The sequence below is a fragment of the Pinus tabuliformis genome, chromosome 9, assembly GCF_031772625.1.
Source record: "Pinus tabuliformis cultivar Carrire ecotype Pingquan chromosome 9, CPIR1, whole genome shotgun sequence".
Taxonomy (NCBI): domain Eukaryota; kingdom Viridiplantae; phylum Streptophyta; class Pinopsida; order Pinales; family Pinaceae; genus Pinus; species Pinus tabuliformis.
The window spans coordinates 1,518,826,189-1,518,841,307 of NC_142307.1; positions in this window are offsets into that span (position 1 = coordinate 1,518,826,189).

Consider the following 15,119-nt stretch of genomic DNA (forward strand, 5'->3'; position numbering starts at 1 on the left):
TCCACATCCAAGCTACTTTCAACTTGGTTTCTCAAATCCGTGGCATGATATTATTCTTCTTATTATCTTTCCTCTTGTTCTTCGAGTTTAGTTCTGGATGCAACTTCCAACACTTATCCTATCTATGGCCATAAATGTTGCATTGGTTGTAGTGGTTGATAGGATATTTACATTGATGTATTGTGGTCGTTATCTTTTTAAACTTTCCCCCTTTTTTCTTCTTCTTCCCCTCCTTAGAATCTTCTTGATACTCCTTCTACTTCGATCCACTTGATTGCTTTCTTTTTAGGGCTATGTTTTCTAGGTATTATGCTTGTACACAAGCCTCGTCCACTAATTTGGGCTTGAAAAACATCACTTGCTCACGTATATGGTGGTTCTAACCCGCCAAATACTTGAGGAGTACGACTGGGTTCTTTGGAGAGATACCCAACATTGTAGCCATCTTTATGAATTATGTGGTGTACTCTTGCATGCTTTGGCATGGGTTTTTCATGAAGTAATGCCACTAGATCCAATGGTCCTAAACATAACCAATGGGATAAAATTGTGGCTTAATGAGGGTTTTTATATCTTCCACTTGGTCACTGGAGGTTCTCCCTCCAACCTCAGGGTTTCCATGTGGCTCTCCCACTATCAGTGCATGGCCCTCCAATTTTAGCCACACAAATGAGATTTTTTGTCCTTCCTCAATCTGATGGACGATGAACTAAAATTCCACTTGTTGCAACCAATGGTTTAGCTTTAGAGTGTCGATATTGATGTGGTATGGATTGATATTGATTTTTCTTCCATTTTCAATAGGTATTGATTCACGACACTCGAACTGGGTTGATATTTTTCGGCTTCTTTCTTTGCATGGTTATTCATGTCTTCTCGATCTCCTAATCCCCCTTCTAATTTTCCCTTTCCATTTGAACCCCCATCTTCTCCAAATATCTCCAACTTATTTCTTAGGGCCTCCATGAGGAGGTTTACATTGCAATTTATATCTATGTGATCAGATATTGATCCATGCCCTAAGTGATAGCTACAATTTCAAAGTGTTTGAAAGAGTGTCGAACCTAAACAAATGAATAGATCTCATCTTCCTAATTCTGGCACCGTGAACAGTTCAAAAAACTGACACCGTATGAAGGAGTTATAGAAATTTGAAAAGTCTAGTAAGCTATAATTTATGGACATTTGACCAAGATTAATTTGGTTTTTCAAAATATTGAAAAAAGTATATTCCAATGAATATTCCTTATAATATTCCTTGGAATATTCCCTTTTGGGGAACAATTAGGTGCTGACACGTGGCAATCTCGGAGGCTTCCATGTGGCCCTGGAATGGCTATGTAAATTTTGTGTAGGTCTGACGGAATCGAACCCGCGACCTCCAGTAAGACAGGACCGCGCTCTACCACCTCCACCTGACGTTGTTTCTTAACATACAATGGTTGCAGTGTATATTTGTTTCATAACGGTTGGAGGTTTTTGGGTTAGGACCGCCAACGGTCCCCATAAGACTATTCACATGTCCCGATTCTTGGACGATGTTTGCAAATAGTTTACATGTGGTTGCATGTTACCACGATTGCCAACATTATCCCTAACCGCCGCTTGAAACGCAGTCACATGCGGTTGGTAGTTAATATGACTGCCAGTTCTACAAGAGTTTCCCTAACCACCAGGGATTAACCGCATCATATGCGTGCCCAATAGTTTGATAACACCTACCTCCGATGGTTCAGCTTGGTGGAGCGGATAAAAGGGGTGGTTATTCTAAATTTAACTGGAGTTAAGTGTAGTTCACCAAATTTGGTGGAGTATCCCTAGGGATATTGCTTAAATGCACTCCAGGAGTAGTTTTTGACCAAAGAGAGTGAAACAAGAGGCTAGCTAGGCTAATTGGAGGCTTTTGAAGCCAATGGAACAATCCAAAGAAGCTAAAGAAGTCATCTTCATAGATATTTTAATCCAGGGAGATTTTGGAGCTTAGGGCCACGAGGAGTTGGAGGCAGTTGTAGGAGCTACCAGTACTGGTTCTCAATGAACCAAAAATAATTCCTGACTATAATGAGCCTTCTGAATCCATTATAGGGATTTTCAAGAGCATTTGAAGACTTCTAGAGGCCGAGATGCTATAGGGAAGCAGGCTAGTGCCAATCGTGGAGGAAGGCGTAGTACGGGGATGCAGTGTTAATTTTGAGCAAATGATCAGTCTATTTTCAGTATCTGATATGTGTTGGAGACAGTAGATGAGGTTTCAATGACAGTTAAAGAATTATGAAGGAGTTAGTGCCATCAAGAAGCTCAGGGTAGCTGAGAGCACTTATTGAAGGAATCAAGTCTAAGAGAGCTTAGATCTATTTGCAGAGTGATGAAAACCATGACAGTGATATAGATGGTAATCTAAGCCCATAGGTTTAGTTTAGTAACCTTCAGAATTAAGTGTGGAACTTGTAAAAGAAACTTTTCCATAATCCCAAAGAGCCAAGTCAAGATGACAAAAGCTCAAGGAGACATAGGCCACGATCTTCAGGTGAACTCCTAGATTAAATTTGCTATTATATGTTGATGTTTATTTGTTGCATTATATGGCTGTAATATGTGTTTAATATCAGCAGAAACAAATGGACTTAAAGCACTTAAACAGTTAAAATCAAAAGACATACACCTGATTCAAGTATTTAATTCCGCAAATGTCATATATAAGATAGATCGTTTATTTGTTTAACTGAGTGGGAGGTTCTTGTAAGTATAACAAGTTATCAATCCCCCATTTGAGATCAGGTTGTATCAGAGCAAGTTGCTTGATTAACAAAGCAGTAGGTTGCTTGTTTGATTTGAAAGGTGTTTAAACAGTACAAAGAATTTGATTGTTTGTCTGTTTTTAAACTGACTATTATTTGAGTTTGCAAAGGTGAAGGGAAAGCTATTGATAGCTAAGTCCAGGAGAGGACAAGAAGGAAGAAGAGCTGAAGGCATTCTCCTTACCTAAAGGGCCTCAAGGCAAGCCTTGAAGCACAAGAGGGCTTGTTTGCAAAAGGTTGCTTGAATAAGAGTTTGACTCTATAGCCATTAGTTCTTTGAAAGCTTAGTGAATATTGTTGAAGTTGTTTTATTCATTTCTATAATGACAACTTCTACAAGTGAGTTTTCAAAATCCTCCTCCTTTAGAAGATTTTTTGATGAAGACATGAAGCGAGACTTGTTCATCATGATGGATATGGTGAAACAAATGTATGAAGATGAAAGGAAGAGCACCAAACTTTGAGAATAGTTGAATTCCATGAAGGAAGAGAAGCAATTTCTTTTTGAAAAATTGTAGGAAATGGAGAGCCAACTTCATATTGCAAATATGAACATAGAAAGGATTCACGAGTTAGAGACACAGCTCCTTGTTGCCAAATAAGCCTTAGTCAAGCATCATTTTGAAGAAGAGGTAAACAATTCTAGTTTGTCTTCAATTTCCTCTAAGAATGTTTATATTGGTTCTTTTGAAAAACATACAAGAGCTATAGGGTCCAAGTTGATGTCAAAAATGGGCTATGAAGTAAAAGGATTGGAAAAAAATGCACAACACATTGTTGAGCCAATAATGGTTGAGGAAAGGCCTAAGTATTTGGGTCTTGGCTATGGACAATCTTGTGGAGAAAGTTCCAAAGCAGCCATGAAGGCGATTGAAACAGTTCCTAAAAGGAGTTTCATTTTAGGTTCTCTACCTCAAGTCTATAAAGATTGTATTCATGGGGAATGCATTTTTTTGAAACGTACTTTACAATAATAAGGTGTTCATAAGCATGCACTCGAGCAAGAGAGTTGTGAAAGCTCTAAAATCATTGAAGAGATTGATGGTGTTCTGAAGGGAGCCACTTCTTCATTCGATTCACATTCTCATGAAGGAAACAAAGGTGAAAGAGGAAGGTATAAATCTGATTTCAATCACATTTCTTTTGATTATGTTAAGAATGGTAAATTTGCATATAAGCATTGGAAAAAAATTGCATGTTCCTTTTGTGGCTTGGTTAACCATAGTGTTTCTAGATGTTGGAAGAAAATGGCCATATACAGGAAACTTTTGAAGAAAAGGAGGCAAGAAGCCAAAAGTCCATTGGAAAAGGAAAATTATGCTATAAAGAGGATGAACATGTGTTTCACTTATTTCCATAAGCAAGGAAATATTTCTGAAAATTGTTGGATTTTGAATCCAACTATGCTTCCACGAAATTTGAGTAAGGTGGAAAAGGAAAATGGAAAGAATGGAAAGGAAGTTTCCATAATGGATGTGTTTCAGGATGATTCACATGTTGATGTCGATGTGGAGTTAAAGGAAGCACCTTTGATGTGGATTTGTAAGAAATGGTTAGAGTTCTTATCCAATTAAGGTTGCATGTCTTTTGATTTGATACATTTCTTTGCCAATGGAATGCAAGTTGCAAGGTTTTACCAAAAAGGTGAATGAAAATTGAATATGGGACTTGCTTTATTGCAGCAAAATTATGTTCATTTCAGCTTTGTAAGTGCATTTACATATGATTGAGGATCTTGTACTTATGATTGTGCTTGAGAGAGAGTTGAAGAATGGAATACATGCATGAGAATAGTATGTAAGAACAAAGGAATGTTCATGATTTTATTGTATTTGAACATATATGTATAATTGACTTGATGGTTGATTTCTTTGTTTAAACATGCATGCAATGTCATATCGACTTGGAAAAGTTGATTTTGTCTCCATGATTGAAAAAGGGAGATAATGGTGAAGTGTTTCACAAGAGGTGGAATTCTTTCTACTTTGAAAAAGAATCATCAAGTTCTTTTTGTACATGCTTGACTTGGAGAGTCAGTTGTTTGAAGAACGTATGTTTTTGTTAGCTTGTGATTTAGTCGATCATTTGTACACCCAAATGTAAGAGACATGATGATGATTCACATGATGTGAATTTATGTCGTCAAGTTGTTTTTTTGCATTATGTTGTCTTTGCCAAGATGTCAGAAGAAGATTTGCAGCAGAAAAACTCACCATAGAAGTGGTTTGACTTCTTGACCCAGTAAAACATACTTTCATTGGTACATATACAAATTTCAGTTAAGTATACATATATTTGTGATGTAATCTCATGTTTGTTTGAGCCACCTTGGGTCGATGATCAAGGAAGTGTTTTTCAGCTGCCTTCTGTAAACTTCTCAACAGAACTTCTAAATGAGTTCAAGGAAGACAGTTCTTAACAGGATGACAAGCACATCTAGGAAGGGAAGGGTGTACTACCTTCGAGTTTTGGTTCAAAGGCACTATCCATGCAAGGCAAGTGTATGGAGGCTGAAACAAGAGGATGTTGTACTCTCATCTACTGTACAAATCAGTATATTAGTCTTTTGGGGTCCAAAAGATTCCTAACAGGGAGGAGTGATCAGATATTGATCCATGACCTAAGTGATAGCTCAAATTTCAAAGTGCTCGAAAGAGTGTTGAACCTGAACAACCAGATAGATCTCGTCTTTTTGATTATGGCACCGCAAATGGTTCGAAAAACCAACACTGTATGAAGGAGATATTGCAATTTGAAAAGTCCAGTAAACTGTAATTTATGGACATTTGATGAAGATTAATTTGGTTTTTGGAAATATTAAAAAAATTATATTCCAAGGAATATTCCCTTTTGGGGACCAATTAGGTGCCAACACGTGGCAAGCTCGGAGGTTGCCATGTGGCCCTGGAATGGTTATGTAAAATTTTGTTTAGGTCCGACGGAATCGAACCCATGACCTCTGGCAAGACAGGACCATGCTCTACCAACTCCGCCTAATGTTATTTCTTAACATACAATGGTTGCGATGTATATTTGTTTCGTAACAGTTCTAGGTTTGCGGGTTAGGACCACCAGTGGTCTTACCTGCCAGCAGTCCCATAAGATTGTTCAAATGTCCTGATGCTTGGCTAGCGTTTGCAAACAGTTTACATGTGGTTGCATGTTACCCCAACCACCAACATTATCCCTAACCATCGCTTGAAATGCAGTCACATGTGGTTAGTAGTTAACACGACTGCCAGTTCTATGAGGAGTTTCCCTAACTGCTGAGGATTAACCGCCTCATATGTGCACCCAACAGTTGGGTAACAGCTACCTCAGATGGTGTAGCTTGGTAGAGCAGATAAAAAGGGTAGTTATGCTAAATTTAACTGGAGTTAAGTGTAGTTCACCAAATTTGGTGGAGTATCCCTAGGGGATATTGCCTAAATGCACTCCAGGAGTAGTTTTCGACCAGAGAGAGCGAAACAAGAGGCTAGATAGGCTAATTGGAGCCTTCTGAAGCTAATGGAATAGTCAAGAGAAGCTAAAGAAGTCAGCTTCATAGAGATTTTCATCCAGGGATATTTTGGAGCTCAAGGCCACCAGGAGTTGGAGGCAGTTGTAGGAGCTACCAGTACTCGTTCTCAACAAACCAACAGTCATTCCTAACTTTAAAGATTCTTTTGAATCCATTGGATTTGCAGAAGCATTTGAAGAATTCTAGAGGCCGAGATGCTATAGGGAAGTTTCAGGAAGCCTAGTTCCAACCGTGTAGGAAGGCCTAGTATGGGGATGCAGTGCTCATTTTGAGCAAATGATCAATCTATTTTCGGTGTCTGATATGTGATGGAGACAATAGATAAAGCTTCAATAACAATTAAATAATTCTGAAGGAGTTAGTGCCATCAAGAAGCTCAGGGTAGCTCAGAGCACTGAGTGAGGGAATCAAGTCTAAGAGAGCTTAGATCGGTTTGCAGAGTGATGACAACCATGACAGGGATATAGATGGTATAATTTTGGAACTTGTAAAAGAAACTTTTCCATAATCCCAGAGAGCCAAGTGAAGATGACAAAAGCTCAAGGAGATGTAGCCCACGATATACGGGTGAACTCCTAGATTAAATTTGTTGTTATGTGTTGATTTTTTTTTCCTGCATTATATGGTGTTATGTGTGTTTAATATCAGTAGAAACAAATGGAATTAAAGCACTTAAACAGTTAAAATCAAAATAAATACACCTGATTCAAGTGTTTAATTATGAAAATATCATATATAAGCAAGATCAATTATTTTTTAACTGAGTGAGAGGTTCTTGTAAGTATAACAAGTTATCAAACCCCCATTTCATATTACTATGACTCTTTCTTCATGCTGTGAAAACCTCACCTTTGCAATATCAATGAGGATTATTTATAGATTCATCAGCCATCATTAGGGTTTTATGATGTTTTGTCTCACTGATCTAGATACTAAAGTTTTTGAAAAATAACCAAAGAAACCCTCTCTGATACCAAATAATCCACAAGCTACCGTGGATATTCCATTGGATAGTTTGTCACAACAAATCTGATAATATATTAAAACATTGAAATTTTACACTATTATGGTTTTATTAAAATTCTAGATTTCTAGATTTAATTGTAATTAGTGCATGCATGCGAATGGAAATTATGTGGAAAAGTAGAGAACAACAAAATAAGCCCACACACACACACACATAAGATGCAATATATGCTCTATGGGAAACCCTTTCGAGAGAAAACCCAGCTGGAAGATGAGGTCGCTTCCTTCTCTTTCTCTCTCTGGAAATATGGTTGCAGGTACAAAGAAGTAATTCCTGTGACTCATGGGATGCTACAACGTGGATATCCTCTATGTCCTCTACCTCCTATCTCTCATAGGTTTCTTTTCTCAACTATGGAACAAAATGCTCTCAAAAGAATGGAATGTGTTTTCCTCCTAGTGGTCCTCTTATAACACAACTTGATAGCCTAGTAGTGGTTAATTTTGACTACATAAGCCCTTAACTAAACTTACAATATAAAATCTTATAGATCATTTTACATCATAATCACGTGTTATCCCGTTTTCCATGAATAATGGGGGTTGACATTGCATCCTCCCAAACTATAAATTTTACATACAGGCTCTGATTGATGCACTTCTTACATCATTGGAAAAATATTTGTGTGTATAATAGCATGAAATAACACAGTACTAAAGCGACAGTTTTATCCCCGCAAAAAATTCATTTGATGCCTGAAAATGCCCCTGGAAGATTTTACACCCCATTTTTCCAAACTATGTCCCGCCAATAAAAAATGGCCCTGTGAGCTGATTCCTACACTTTTTCCATTCCAAATGAATCGATATGGATGAAAAACAATATGATGATCCAATATGGATCAAATAGTGTAATAATTTATCAAATTTCCACAATCACTTCATCATAATTAACTCTTTTCGTATCCCACTTTTTCATTCAAAAATTAAGGGCTCATATATATGACCATGGGTGTCCATATGCAAAAAGTGGATTTCTAAAAATATTACAAATTTGTCCCTAAAACGTTAGACAATATCAAATCTAATCTACCTCGCTAACTAGGTTGTATCAAGACTATTAGACAAAGAACAAGAAGATAACTGATAAGATAAACAAGGATATTTGAAATTTGTTGAGATGTATCCACTATAATTGTCCACAAGGTAACCCATGCCAACACTTGAAAAACAAGGAGTAATTTAACAAACCCATAGGAGAAAAATTAGTAATTGATAACATAAATAACATGAAGTGACTACGAAATCCTGTATTTTGTAGAAGCTAGTAAAACTTAACTAAACTAAATAAAAACAAACAAACATACCTCACCACATTCACAACCTATAAAAAAATATGACATTTACATTATTTGGCAGACATTGGAATTTGAGAATCTAAGGTAATAACTACTTTAACATTAGAAGACTTTGTGACAATGTGTGTATCATGTGTCTATGATTTTTCAACAAGTGGATAAGCCTCTTTACCCTATCCACTTTCCATCAGTTGATTCATTAATACTAGTTGTTCATTTTCATATATAAGTTGATTAATATGATGTTCAAGATGAGGTAACATGATTAAAAATTGTTGCTACCAGTACATATTATTTTAAAATTGATCAAAGTGAGCCTTTTAGTAGTGATGTTTTTCATAATTACTACCATTATCTTGAGTATAATCATCATTGTCTACAAATTCAAAGTTTAAATTAGATTAGGTTTTATTCTTCTTCGACAAGGGTTCAATAGGAGCTTCAAGATAAACATAGACCTATTTAACAGGAGAATTTTTAACCCTATTACAACTTTCTCTAGATATTTTTCATTATGATTTCTTACTCTTCACTCGGGATTGAGGGTTTAGGTAAAAATAACCTATTGTGTTTTCCTATGCAAGTCAAAAATGGGGATTATGGCATACAAAATATGGCTTGACATTGTCCCTAGGCTCGGGCTCTTGTTTCATGTGATGGGTCTCCATGTTCCTTGCCATACTTTACATAATGTGAATATGCATCGAATCATGAATTTCAACCTTTACATTAGTGAATAATTCTAACCCATTAGACTAACACAACCAACCAAGGTTGAAATCATTGATACAATGAGAGTGAGATAGAATGAGACTACCTAGTTGAAAGCTTTGTGAAACCCTAGGGGAAATTCCATGTTGTTCATTCATATCGAGTTTATCAAAGCCGTTTCAAACAATAAAAGAGTCTTAGGCATCATTGACATTGACCAAATGGTTTTTTACCACATGTGCTTCACTAGGGTAGGAATACCATAGCAGGTGCATTCATATTGGGGGATATATATTAAGGAAAAAATGACATAATATGTTGAGCATATAATAGGGGGTAAATGGTTTTTATATTGGAAGGTATATCAAATAGAGCTCAAAGCTAATGAAAAAATATAAACATTTATAACAAATGTTAACGAAAAAATGGATATCTATAATATTTAGTGAAAGTAGAGGTTTCTAATTTGGGAAGGTGTATTGGGGTTGTATTGATAGAGGGTTGAATAATATGATTTTTAGATGTATTCTCCAGTATGTAGTCAAATTAAGGGCATTTTTTACTATGCCACGAACACATGTGATATGTCAAAGGTTCATTGAGTGAAGCCCCCATTTCTTTTACCAACATGCAAACAAAACCATGGTGAAATAGAGAGTTCTTGGGATTCTTAGACTCTCCTTTGTAAAGCTTTGACATTTTAGAAAGGCTCTTATACAAATAGCATGGGAGATTGATCTTGAAACTGAGGAATACTATTAACAAGCATATGTGCTACATAATAACAAACCCATATCATCCCTCAAAGGTTATTAAGCGCATGTCAAAATACAACAAGTCTTTCCATTTGGGTTTAAGGAAACTAGTTGAGATACCTTTAAGGAAGCTAGACACTCTTCCTATGGGATGTTAGGCACTGGGAAAATTTTCAACCATTTTTCAACTTCTATGGAGAGGCAACCTGCTTCTGCAATAAAATTTGTCTACCCACATCTCTACATCACTAACCATGGATATTTGGCCATTAAAATTGAAGGAGAAATCCTTGACCACCTACTCATTATAATATTGGAAGAATTGAACAAATTCTCACTAGCCAACTTCTTGAAAAGGAGTAAGATGTTCCTTGTAGGATTCTATAATATCGTGTCCAACAAGTTGATTCCTAATTACAAGAGCCATTTTGATAGAGGTACAAAAACTTAACAATGATTCTATTTAGGGACAATGTGATTCAATTTTATTAAAGTTTGGGGAGAAACTTTAATCACAAAAGATTGAATGTAGGGAGGAAGGATTAGACGAAAATGCATGGAATGTGTGAATGAGACTAGAAACATCGGGATAACCCAACTAGAAAAGGACGGAAAGTACTAAGCTGAAATCATATCAATGACATAATAAACATAATGACAATATCTAGGACTGATTCAACCACATGACTCATGTTTAGGTTTTCAAATGCATAGTCGCCAAGTTGGTATTGTAAGCCCATATCATTGCCCAAATGTAAGATCTGTTTGACAACACGTAACCTGAAATATTAGTAAAACAATGGATATATCACATAAATACATCAAGATTTTACCATCAGAAAATTAATAATGAAAAGAAAACGTGCACATGTTGCGAGGATACATTACTCCGCGTCATAAAATCAATCACCAAAACTGTAATCATCAAAATAAATAGAATAGGGAATTGTTATAAATTTAGAGATTGAAAATTTCAATACAACATGAAATACAAACAACACATAATATAATCATATGATACATGTTACAATAAGGTTAAAAAATAATTAAGAAAATTATCAACGAAACCATAAGGAATATAAAGAAGAATATGATAAACTCATTTCCAATCCAAAACTAGGGTATAGGAATTTATACAAGACAAAATCACAACCCCATAGTTGATCCAAGAGAACCATAATTTTGTCAAGTTCATTAGAATAGTAAAAAGAATATAACATGAATATAAGTATGAAAATAATATTGAAATATATAGAAAACACTAGTATATATCAACTAATTGTAATTAGGATTTGGAAACTGTGTTTAAGATCTTCCAAGATCATCACCCCATTATGCAACATTGAAAAGAGAATCATGTCAAAGTTTAAAAGAAATCCACACTCATCACACAAGAGTAAGTTTCTTCCTTTTAAAACATAATGATTGTTGTAAGTCACAAAAAAAAGGGGGAAGAAACCCAAAATACACACAAAAATGAAAAGAGGGGACCATTTCATTTGCAATATGTAAGGGGGAGTTTCTTGGGTGGCCAACAATTGGTGACTCACTTGATGAACCAATTTTATTTGACAAAAAAACTATATGCTAAAAAGGAAACATAAATTAGATGTATCATAAAAAATTTATGTCAAAGAAACTCAAAATTGATTGCTTCAATTCAACTAAAAGTGATTGAAATCTAATTGTTTAGAAATATTTGTTCATGAATTGCATCACTATACATAAACATGAATAAAATCCATTATAATTCATAGATTTTCGGAGAATTTGTAAAGAACATATTCAAAAAGGAAAACCTAATTGGAATGTGAGTGTAATTATGACTTCAATATCATAGGCATTTCCTCTTCTACAAGTCAAGAATCCTTTGGCTCAATAAGGGTTCCTTTTAACTTAAACTCATATTCTTTTATCCCATTGTTGCGATTTCGATTCAAATATTTATTTTGATTATATTTACTTTTCAGCATTTGGTTGAAGAATGGTGTTCTAGTATGGTGGCTGGTTGATAACACTTTCATTCATGAAATTAGGAAATGAACAAGCTGGCTCATGATGAGACCTCTTGTCTTTAAGTCTGATGACTAAAATCCATCACCCTAGCTTGGTGAGCAAAAACAGTGATTTCATTTCCAAATCATCCATGATCATGGTAGGTCGGATCATAATAAGACCTCATATCCTTCAACCAACATTTTTAATAGTACATTATTTAATGGGTAAGTAACCCCGAAAGGGATCCTATAATAAGTGGGGAAGTAAATCTTAAACAAAAAATCTCCTTAAGAGTCGTGGATGGCATAAGAAGTTTATAATCACAAACCTTGCACCAATTATACTATTTATTGAAATTATGTTGGCTAATTAATGAATTCTCTTAATAAAATGTGGACTAATTTCCTGTAGCGATGATAACATTTTTCAAATATCTTGAGAAAAAAATGTGTTTTTGATTAGATAAATACTAAAGCAAACAATTTAGTGAGTTAGAGCACCAACAAAAAACATTTGTTCAAAATTTTCCTTAACACCAGATTTCAGACATATTTTTTTTTGATTTGAAATTGTGGAGTGGTAAACTAAGAAATTAAAAAAAGAGATAAAGAACACACTAAAAAATAACAACAGGAAAATATCAAAACAATTTTCGCAAAAATCAAATATTTCTAAAGGAATTCAGGAAAAATATTTCTTGAGAATATTCCCATTGACCAAAAGGTTTCCTGAATATTCCTCCAAAGTTTGCAATTGAAATGTACTAGAACGAATATTTTCTATAAGCATGAAAGGTTTTGGTCATAGCCTTTGAAACTTTGCATGCTCCCCTTTCCTTGTGTGACTATTCCCATTTCAGAACCAAGTCACCACCATGTCACCTACCTCAAAATTATGATAAGAAGGAAACTTTCTATCAAACCAAAATTTTACATTTTGCTAATGTTGATGAAACTTTTGTTTGGATTTCTCTTTTGATTCTTCCAATTTGAGCAAGGCATCAATTCTGTTTTGCATGGTTGAAGATTTGACTTCTTTTACTTTTTGAAATATTTGTAAATAAGGAAAAATATACTAGGAGGAAGATTTTCTTCTCTATCCTAAACAAGGAAGAAGGGAGATTTACGAATTGCAACTTTAGAGTTACCCAAATAGACCATAATGCACTAATGAGAGAAATATGTCAATTTTTTTTATTTTTAACAAATTTTTATTTGAATACTCAACAAGATTGTTACCTTAATGGTACTAATTCATTGAATACCTAATCTTAATCCATTTCTATAAGGCATAAGAATCTAATTCATGAGTGGGAAATAATACACACTATTGAAAACTAGTGATTATGAGGTACCAAAACAAGTTGTAACGTTAGATTCTAAAAATGATGTTACATTTTTAACATTGACCACTTATAAAGGGGCTTCCTCTACTCATCTGGTAAAATAATCAATAGTTTTTATTATGTATTTATGCTACTAAGGAGTGGTAGGATTCACAATACCTACTATGTTTAAGCCCATTGCTAAAAAGGAGTTTCAAAATTTATCGATTCAAGGGGAAATTAAGGATTCCTAACCCATGAATAGCCTTTTGGCTATTCTCACACTTTCATACTAGAGCATGGGCATCCTTGAATAAAGTGGCCAATAGTACTTAGCTCTAGTACCTTCTGAGAAGTTGTATCCCAACCAAAGTGGCCACTAGAAGAGCGAGAATGGAGTTCTTGTAGGACTTTACAAGAATCTTCTTGTTCCAACAAACAAAGTAGTACCCCATCATATTTTTTACGGAAAAGGACATTATTAATCAACTAAAAAGGAGATAAATTAAGCCTTAATTCTCTTGTTGTATTTGTCTCAATATGGGGTGGCGTTGTACCATTCAACAGATAAAATTTGATATCAGAGTACCATGAATTAGAGTTATTAGGTACATACAAAGCTTCATTTTGGATTGAAAATACTTCATTATTAGAGCAAGGATCCAAATCAAGAAATTTAATAGACTTGATGGAAAATTTACAGGGACCTTCACCTTTTGAATTTTTTTTAATATTTATCTATAAATCATATTCTTAAAGGGTTTTCATCCAATGTGCCTTTTTTTCTCCTAAATCCTTTTGTACTAGAAAGTTTCTTATTGCTGGGTAGGGAACAATAACCTTGGTTTTGGATTTCAACTAGTAGGACTTAAAGTGTTTTACTACCTTAAATACAACGAATACTTGTTTTTCTACCATTGTAGTTCTAATCTATCAATTGAAGATATCGTAAAAGCATTTAGAACTTCATGATCAAGTTTTTTTTTTTGTTTTTTTTAGTAAGGACAACAAGATACACAATATTGGAGGAAAAAGTATAAAGTGTAAAGTCTTTGGAAAAATTTGGGCTCATCAGAGTAGGGTCTTCAAAAATATTTTATTTAATTATGAAAAAGGCTCATATTTCCTCGCCTCCCTAATTAAAGTTAGAATTATTTTTAACCAAATATTGAAATGGTTTAAAATTTTAAGAAAAAATGGGGATGAATCGTTTAACAATATTGATCTTCCCTAGAAAGGATTGCACAAACATTTTAGAAGTAGGAGGTTTAAAATCATGAATGGTGTGAGTTATTTCAAGATCAATGATTATGCCATCTTTAAAAACAATACATTCTAGCAATTTTCCCTTTGTGACTGCAAAGATAGACTTTTTTGGATTTAAGGAAATATCAAACTTCCCACATATTTCAAACACATTTCTAAGATGTGATATATGGTAAGATATATTTTTTATAGTAAATAGTGACATCGTTAAGATATATGAAAATAGATTAGTTTATTATCCCCTAGAAGGTAATATACATTGCCCGATAGAAGGTTGCCCCAACATTGATCTAACGAATATGAATATTTTTGTTGGTGAAGATTCCCCATGGAGTTTTAAAAGATGTTTTTGATTGATCAGCTACCATAACTTGGTTGTTTCTCGAAATATTACCTAAAATACATAACATTTTGGAGTAGAAA